Source organism: Physeter macrocephalus, chromosome 3 (genome assembly GCF_002837175.3).
Source record: "Physeter macrocephalus isolate SW-GA chromosome 3, ASM283717v5, whole genome shotgun sequence".
NCBI classification, from domain to species: Eukaryota; Metazoa; Chordata; class Mammalia; order Artiodactyla; family Physeteridae; genus Physeter; species Physeter macrocephalus.
Genome location: NC_041216.1, coordinates 18,079,231 through 18,088,099, shown reverse-complemented (window position 1 = coordinate 18,088,099; position 8,869 = coordinate 18,079,231). Strand labels below are relative to the sequence as shown.

At 42.5% G+C, this 8,869-nt stretch overlaps 1 pseudogene; it reads left to right on the top strand.

The window, feature by feature from the left end:
* The first annotated feature begins 6,876 nt into the window (after positions 1 to 6,876).
* Positions 6,877 to 6,941, top strand: LOC112065346 (uncharacterized; annotated as a pseudogene).
* Positions 6,942 to 8,869: the final 1,928 nt, after the last annotated feature.

Genomic DNA, 8,869 nt, shown 5'->3' with positions numbered 1-8,869 from the left:
AGACTTTTCCAAAAATGATGAAAGACATAAAACCATAGATGTAAGAATCACAGAGAACACCAAGTGGGATAAATAATGCCCCCGCCAATAAGAACACAAAAGAAAAAAACACCTAGAAACATCATAGTCAAATTGCTGAAAACCAAAGATAAAGAGAAAATCCTGAAGGCAGACAGAGGGGAAAAAAGATACGTTAATACACACAAAGGAACAAAGATAAGAATTAAAGCAGACGTCTTATCAGAAACTACGTTGGAGGACAGAGGGAGCAAAAAGTGCTCACTGAACTGAAAAGGTATCTTGAGATTGAAAAATGGGGAAGCAGCTTCATGTAATCAATGGATCAGTTTGTTAAAGGATAACTTACAGGGCGGGCAGCGACCCATAAGCACTCACAGCTGCACTGCGCACCACCGAGGGACCATTGGGGGCAATTTTATAGTTAACCTAGGGTACGGGGCTACGTGCTTGGAAACACAGAATGCATTCCTAAGTCAAAATTTATGAATAGGTAGCTAGTCTTTTGGGTGCTGGGAATACGTCAGCAAACGTCTTCATCATTGTTTGGGAACCAACAGACCATAGAGGCCACCTGGACCTAACGATCATTAAATATTATCTATTAACTACAAAGCCCTTGATGACAGAGAGCAGAGCTACTACCCAGTACAGCCCAAGGTAGGGTCAGTGGAAGGACAGGAGGAACTGAACGGGCCCAAGATGGAGTCAGTGATGCTAACAGCCATACAAACTATACAAACAAGACAATGAACTGACGTCTTTAAAGTGCTGAAGAAACATCAACTCAGAATTCTATTTGCAGCAAGAATATCTTTCAAAGATGAAGGTGCTAGTAACATGAATCCATACATGGCATAAAATTGTATACAGCTACACACACACACACACACACACACACACACACACACACACAGATAAATGAGTGCATATAAAAACTGGTGAAATGTAAATAAGGTGTTAATAAGTCTGATTAACAGTATTGTATTAATGTCAGTTTCTTGAATTGACAATGTTAGGTTTTGATGTTGTACAATAGTTATGTAAGATGTTAACATTGAGGAAATCTAGGTGAAGGGTACACAGGACTTTCTATGCTATTTTTTTGCAACTTCCTATGAATCTATAATTATTTCAAAATAAAAAGCTTTTTTTTTCTTTTTTAATGAAAGCACAACTATTCTATATCTTGATTGTGGTGGTTAGAGAATCCTATACTTATCTCAAAACTCATAGAACTGTATGCAAAAAAGTCAGTTTTACTGTATATAATTTTTTAAAAATGAGGTGAGGTAAAGACTTATTCAGATAAACAAAAGCTGAGAGATTTCATCACCAGCAGACCTATACTATAAGAAATCATAAAGGAGTTCTTCATGTGGAAGACTATGATAACCAGAATAGGCATTTGGGGGGCTTCCCTGGTGGCGCAGTGGTTGAGAGTCCACCTGCCGATGCAGGGGACACGGGTTCGTGCCCCGGTCCGGGAAGATCCCACATGCCGCGGAGTGGCTAGGCCGGTGAGCCATGGCCTCTGAGCCTGCGCGTCCGGAGCCTGTGCTCCGCAACGGGAGAGGCCACAACAGTGAGAGGCCCGCATACCGCAAAAAAAAAAAAAAAAAAAAAAAAAAAAAAAGGCATTTGGACCTACACAAAGAGATGAAGATCTCCAGAAATGGTTAAAATAAAAGTAAATATAAAAGGCATGTTTAGACTCTTTTAATCACCTTGAAAGATAATTGACTATCTAAAGCAAAAATAATAGCGATGTGGATTTATAGCATATACAAAAATAAAATAGATGACAATAACATACAAAAGATGGGAGGGAGGAATTGTGAGTATACTGTTGTAAGTTTCTTTCCCTATATGTGAAGTAGCATAATATTATTTGAAATCAGATGGAGATTAATTAAAGATGTATATTCTAAACCCCCAAGGCAAGGATTGGCAAACTGTGTCTATGGGCCAAATCCATCCCTCTGCTGTTTTTGTACAACTTGCAAGCTAAGAATTTTTTTTTTTTTGGCCGCACTGCGTGGCACGTGGGATCTTAGTTCTCCGACCAGGGATCGAACCCGCCCGGACTCCGGCAGTGAAAGCGCCAAGTCCTAACCACTGGACCACCAGGGAATTCCCTGATGCCAAAAGGGACCTATGGCTGTTTACCAGACCTGTGGAATTCCCCCCTGTCCCCCAAAGGGACCTATGGCTGTTTACCAGAATGACTGTGCACTGGGGAAAAGGAAATAATCACAATTTCCAGGGATTACTGGATGCTAGCTCTGAACTGATCCAAAACACCACTGTGGTCCACTGGTCAGAGTAGGGGCTTATGGAGGTGAGGAGATCAATGGAGTTTTAGCTCAGGTCCAACTCATAGTTTGCCCAGTGGTGGCTGAAATCCAACCTGGGGCTGTTTCTGCAGTTCTGGAATGCATAATTGGAATAGACATACTCAGCTACTGGCAGAATCCCCATATTGTTTCCTGACCTGTGGAGTGAGGGCTACTATGGTAGGAAAGGCCAAATGGAAGCCACTAGCACCATCTGTATCTGAAAAATTAGTAAACCAAGAGCAATTCCACTTTCCCAGAGGGACTGCAGGCATTACTGCCACCATGAAGGACTTGAAAAGTGCTGGAATAGTGATTCCCACCACATCTTCATTCAACTTGCCCATTTGTCCTGTGCAGAAAATAGATGGATCTTGGAGAGTGACAGTGGATTATCATAAACTTATTCAGATGCTGACTCCACAGCCGCTGCTGTTCCAGATATGGTCTCATTGCTTGAGACCCCCCCTCTGTATCTTAGTCCCGTCAGTCTGCTATAACAAAAAAACCACAGCTTGGGTAGCTTAAACAACAAACACTTATTTCTCATAGTTATGGAGGCCGGAAAGTCCAAGATCAAGCAGATTCAGCATCTGGCGAGAGTCCACTTCCTTGTTCGTGGATGGGTCATCTTCTTGCTGTGTCCTCACATGGGTCTCTCTCTCTCTTTTTTTTTTTTTTTTTGGCCACTCTGCACGGAATGTGGGATCTTAGTTCCCTGACCAGGAATCGAACCTGTGCCTCCTGCAGTGGAAGTGTGGAGTCCTAACCACTGGACCTCCAGTGAATTCCCACATGGGTCTCTTTATTATTTTTTAAATGTTTTTTTTTAATGTTTATTTATTTATTTATTTGACTGCACCAGGTCTTAGTTGGAGTAGGTTCTAGTTCCCTGAACCTAGCAGGGATCTAGTTCCCTGACCAGGGATCAAACCCGGGCCCCCTGCATTGGAAGCACACAGTCTTAGCCACTAAACCACCAGGGAAGTCCCATGGGTCTCTTTAATAAGGGCAATAATCCCATTCATGAGGGCTCCACACTCATGACCTAAAGTACCCTCTTTCTAATACCATCACATTGGGGGTTAGAATTTCAAAATATGAATTTGAGAGGGACACAAGCATTCAGCCCATAACATCCTGGAACCTAGTGTGCAACTATCAGCCTGGCAAATGCTTTTCTTTCAATACATCTTAGTAAAGACCTCAAGAAGTGGTATTCTTTCAACTGGACAGGCAAGCAATATACCTGATCATCCCTCCTCAGGTGCGTATCAACTCTCCAGCCCTGTGTCATAATTTAGTCCCCAGGATCCTTGATTGCCTTTTCCTTCCACAAGACATCATGCGGGTCCATTACGGATATTGTACTTATTGGACTTGGTGAGCAGAAAGTAACAAATACTCTAGGGACTTCCCTGGTGGTCCAGTGGTTAAGAATCTGCCTTCCAATGCAGCGGACGTGGGTTCGGTCCCTGGTCAGGGAAGTAAGATCCCACATGCCATGGGGCAACTAAGCCCCCGGGCCATAACTACTGAGCCTGCATGCCACAACTAGAGAGCCCTCGTGCTCTGGACCCCACACGCCACAACTAGAGAGAAGCCCACGTGCCACAACAAAGAGCCCGTGCCACAACTAAGACCTGCCACAGCTATAAATAAATAAATAAATAAATAAATAAATAAAAGAAAGTAGCAACTATTCTAGACATTGATAAGACAATTGTACGTCAGAGGGTAGGAAATAAACCCCACAAAAATTCAGCAGTCTCCCACCTTAGTGACATCTCCAGGGGTCCAGTGGTGTGGGACATGTCAAGGTATGTCTTCTAGGGTAAAGGACAAATTGTTGCATTTGTCACCTCCTACAACCAAAAGAGAGGCACAATGTCTAGTGAGTCTTTTTGGATTTTGGAGGTAACATATTCCTCAGTTAGGTATGCTACTAGGGCCCACTTACCAATTAACCTTCAAAGCTGCTAGTTTGAGTAGGACCAGAACAAGACAAGGCTCTGCAACAGGTCCAGGCTGCTGTGTAAGCTGCTCTGCCACTTGGGCTACATGATCCAGTAGATCCAACGGCACTTGGAGTGTCACTGGCAGTTGGAGATGTTTGGAGCCTTTGGCAGGCTCCCACAGGTAAATCATAGAACAGACCCTTAGGATTTTGTGGGTGACTACTCTTTTTGGGAAACAGCTTTTGGCTTGCTACTGGCCACTTGACCATAGGCTACCCCATTACCATGTGATCTGAGCTGCCTTTCATGAACTAGGTACTGTCTGACCTACCAAGCCATGAGAGTGGGCAGTACCACAGTGCTCATTATGAAATGGAGGTGGTATCGTCGAGACTGTACTTGAAGAGGCTCAGAGGGCACAAGTAAGTTTCATGAGGAAGTGGTCCAAATGCTCATGGCTCCTATTCCCACTACATTACCTTCTCTCTCCCATCCCACACTTACGGCCTCCTGCAGAGTTCCTGGCAACCAGCTGACAGAGGAAGAGAAAACTCAGGCTTGGTTTACACATGGTTCTGTACCAAGTAAACATCTACAGCAGTACAGACTCTTTCTAGGACATCCCTGAAGGACAGTGATGAAGGGGAATCCTTCCAGTGGGCAGAATTTCAAGCAGTGCACCTGATTATTCATCTTGCTTAGAAGATGAAAGGGCCAGAGGTATGAGTCTGTATTGATTCACAGGCTATGCTCAGTGGTTAGCTGGGTCATAGGGGACTCAGAAAGAACATGATGGGAAAATTGGTGGCAAGGAGGTCCCTGAACACAGTCCTTCTGCCAAATTTACTGTCCGTGGACTTATAGTATTACTTCTGATCAAGGAACTCACTTCACAGCAAACGAAATCTGGCAATTGGCCTGTGTTCATGGAATTCACTGGTTTTATCATGTTCCCCATTATCCTGGAGCAGCTGGATTTATAGAATGGTGTACTGGCCTTTTTTTAAAAAAAAAAAAATTATTTATTTATTTTTGGCTGCGTCGGGTCTTTGTTGCTGTGCGCAGTCTTTCTCTAGTTGCAGCAAGCGAGGGCTACTCTTCGTTGCGGTGCGAGGGCTTCTCACTGAGGTGGCTTCTCTTGTTGTGGACTACGGGCTCTAGGCGCGCGGGCTTCAGTAGTTGTGGTGCACGGGCTTAGCTGCTCTGCGGTATGTGGGATCTTCTCAGATCAGGGCTCGAAGCTGTGTCCCCTGCATTGGCAGGTGGATTCTTAACCACTGTGCCACCAGGAAAGTCCCTGTACTGGCCTTTTGAAGACTCAACTACAGGGCCATCCAGGTGGCAATACCTTGCAGGGCTGTAGCAATGTCCTCCATGCTGTATATGCTCTCAATCAGCGTCCAACGGATGGTGCTGTTTTTCTTGTAGCCAGGATTCACAGGGCCAGGAATCAAAGGGTGGAAATAAGAGTGGGTCCTCTCCCTATTATGCCTAGTGATCTACTAGCAACATTTTTGCTCCTTGTCCCCTGTGACCTTAGGCTCTGCTGATCTAGAGGTCTTAGTTCTAAAGGGAGGAATGAATGATTGCACTAGGCAATGTGGCAATGAGTATATTGAATCGCCACCCAGCCACTTTGGGCTCCTCATGCCTCAGAATTAACAGGCAAATAAGGAGGTTTCTATAGTGGCTGGGGCAATTGATCCTGACTACCAAGGGCAAGTTGGATTGCCGCTCTACAATGGTAACAAGGAAGAGTATGTCCGGAATACAGGAGCTGCCTTATGGCATCTCTACCATGTCCTGTGAATAAAGCCAAAGAAAAACTACAACAACCCAACATAAGCAGGACTGTTAATGGCTTAGACCTTTCAAGAACGAAGGTGTGGGTCACTCCACCAGGCAAAGAGTCATGACCAACTAAGAGGCTTGTTGAGGGCAAAGGAAATAAGGAATGAGTAATGGAAGAAGGGAGTTATAAAGACCAGCTCTGACCACATTGCAGAAATGAGGATTCAAATAGTTATGAATATCTCTTCCTTATTTTGTTATGAATGTTTGTATGTATATTATCCAAATATTTTGTTTTCTTGCCTCTCCTATTCTCTTATCATCTAATATAAGATCTATCAATAAGAGTTAAGCTTATTTTCAGAATTTAGGTTACAGAATATCAAAGGAGAAAAGTGAACATCACCCAAAGACTCAGCATCCTCTTTTTGAGAAGGGTTGGTGTGTTTTGGTTGTAGGCAGGATAGCTGTATCATGTTTAGGTGGAAGTATGATTTCATTATTGTCTTTATTTGAAAACTAAGTGTGATTTAAATGAGCTAAATAGGGGGAAATTAAAACTGTTCCATAACCTTAAAAATTTTTTTTGTCAAAACATTAAAAACTCCTTTTAGCCTCAGTCTAGTCTTCCAACTAGATAAGATTTATTAAGCTGCCATTCATACATGGAAAACAGTATGGAGGTTCCTCAAAAAACTAAACATAGAGTTGCCATATGATCCAGCAATCCCACTCCTGGGCATATATCCAGAGGAAACTATAATTTCAAAAGAGTGCTTGCTTTGGCAGCACATATACTAAAATTGGAACGATACAGAGATTAGCATGGCCCCTGCACTGTGCTTTGTGACCACCTAGAGGGGTGGTATAGAGAGGGAGGGAGATGCAAGAGGGAGGAGATAGGGGGATATATGTATATGTATAGCTGATTCACTTTGTTATAAAGCAGAAACTAACACACCATTGTAAAGCAATTATACTCCAGTAAAGATGTTAAAAAAAGAAAAAGATACATGTACCGCTATGTCATAGCAGCACTATTCACAATAGCCAAGACATGGATGCAACCTAAATGTCCATCGACAGATGAATGGATAAAGAAGATGTGGTACATGTATACAATGGAACATTACTCAGCCATAGAAAAGAATGAAATAATGCCACTTGCAGCAACATGGATGGACCTAGAGATTATCACACTAAGTGAAGTAAGTCAGAAAGAGACAAATACCATATGATATCACTTACATGTGGAATCTAAAATACAACACAAATAAACATCTACAAAACAGAAACAGACTCGCAGACATAGAGAACAGACTTGTGGTTGCCAAGGGGGAGGGGGGTGGGGGAGGGAAGGATTGGGAGTTTGGGATTAGCGGATACAAACTATTATACATAGAATGGATAAACAACAAGGTCCTACTGTATAGCACAGGGAACTATATTCAATATCCTGTGATAAACCATAATGGAAAAGAGTAGGAAAAAGAATATATATGTATAACTGAATCACTTTATTGTACAGCAGAAATTAATACATTGTAAATCAAATATACTTCAATAAAATTGAATTTTAAAAGATACCATTTATAGAAGTACTTTCATTTCCTGACAGCATCCAAACTAAAGCCCACTTCGTTAAACCCTCCTCAAGATCACCTACCACAAGACCAAATTCTATAATAAGTATTTTCCAACACCCACTTACTGAGATACCCTATGATTCCCATAGTGTGCATGCTCTCTGATGCAAGAAGCAATAATCCCAATTTGTCCAACCACCGGTTGTGTTCCTGGGGGTCTTTGCCTAAAGGGCACTGACACTTGTTTATTCTAAGCATCTTATTTTCTGTTGTTGCTACTGTAAATGAGTTTTCCTCATCCATCATATCTTCTAATTGGGAAGTATTTGTGTGTATGAGTGCTATTTATTATTACATGTTAATTTTATAACCTGCTTCGTTGATGAATTCTTTTATTAAGTTAATTTTATCATTTATTCTCTAGGGTTTTTCAGGTACACAATCATGTCATCTGCAAGTAGAGATCATTTTATTTTTGCTTTTCCAATTCCTGGCTAATTACAGTGGCTAATCCATCTGGAACCAGGGTAAATAGTGGGGGAGATACTCGGAGACTGTCTTTTCCTGACCATATATTCCATATTTGGGCTACTGTAAATAATGCCACAATGAACATTGGAGTGCATATATCTTTTCAAATTAGAGTTTTTGTTGTTTTCTAAAAAATACCCAGAAGTGGAATTACTGGATCATATGGTAGTTCAATTTTTATTTTTTTTTAAAGATTTATTTATTTATTTATTTATTTATTTATTGGCTGTTTTGGGTCTTCGCTGCTGTGCGCGGGCTTTCTCTAGTTGGGGCGAGCGGGGGCTACTCTTGGTTGCGGTGCGCGGGCTTCTCATTGCGGTGGCTTCTCTTGTTGTGGAGCATGGGCTCTAGGCTTGTGGGCTTCAGTAGCTGCAGCATGTAGGCTTCAGTAGTTGTGGCTCGTGGGCTCTAGAGCACAGGCTCAGTAGTTGTGGTGCACGGGCTTAGTTGCTCTGCGGCATGTGGGATCTTCCTAGACCAGGGCTCAAACCTGTGTCCCCTGCATTGTCAGGCAGATTCTTAACCCCTGCACCACCAGGGAAGCCCTCAATTTTTAATTTTTTGAGGAACCTCCATACAGTTTTCCATAGGCTGTACCAATTTACATTCCCACCAACAGTGCACGAGGGCTCCCTTTCCTCCACATCCT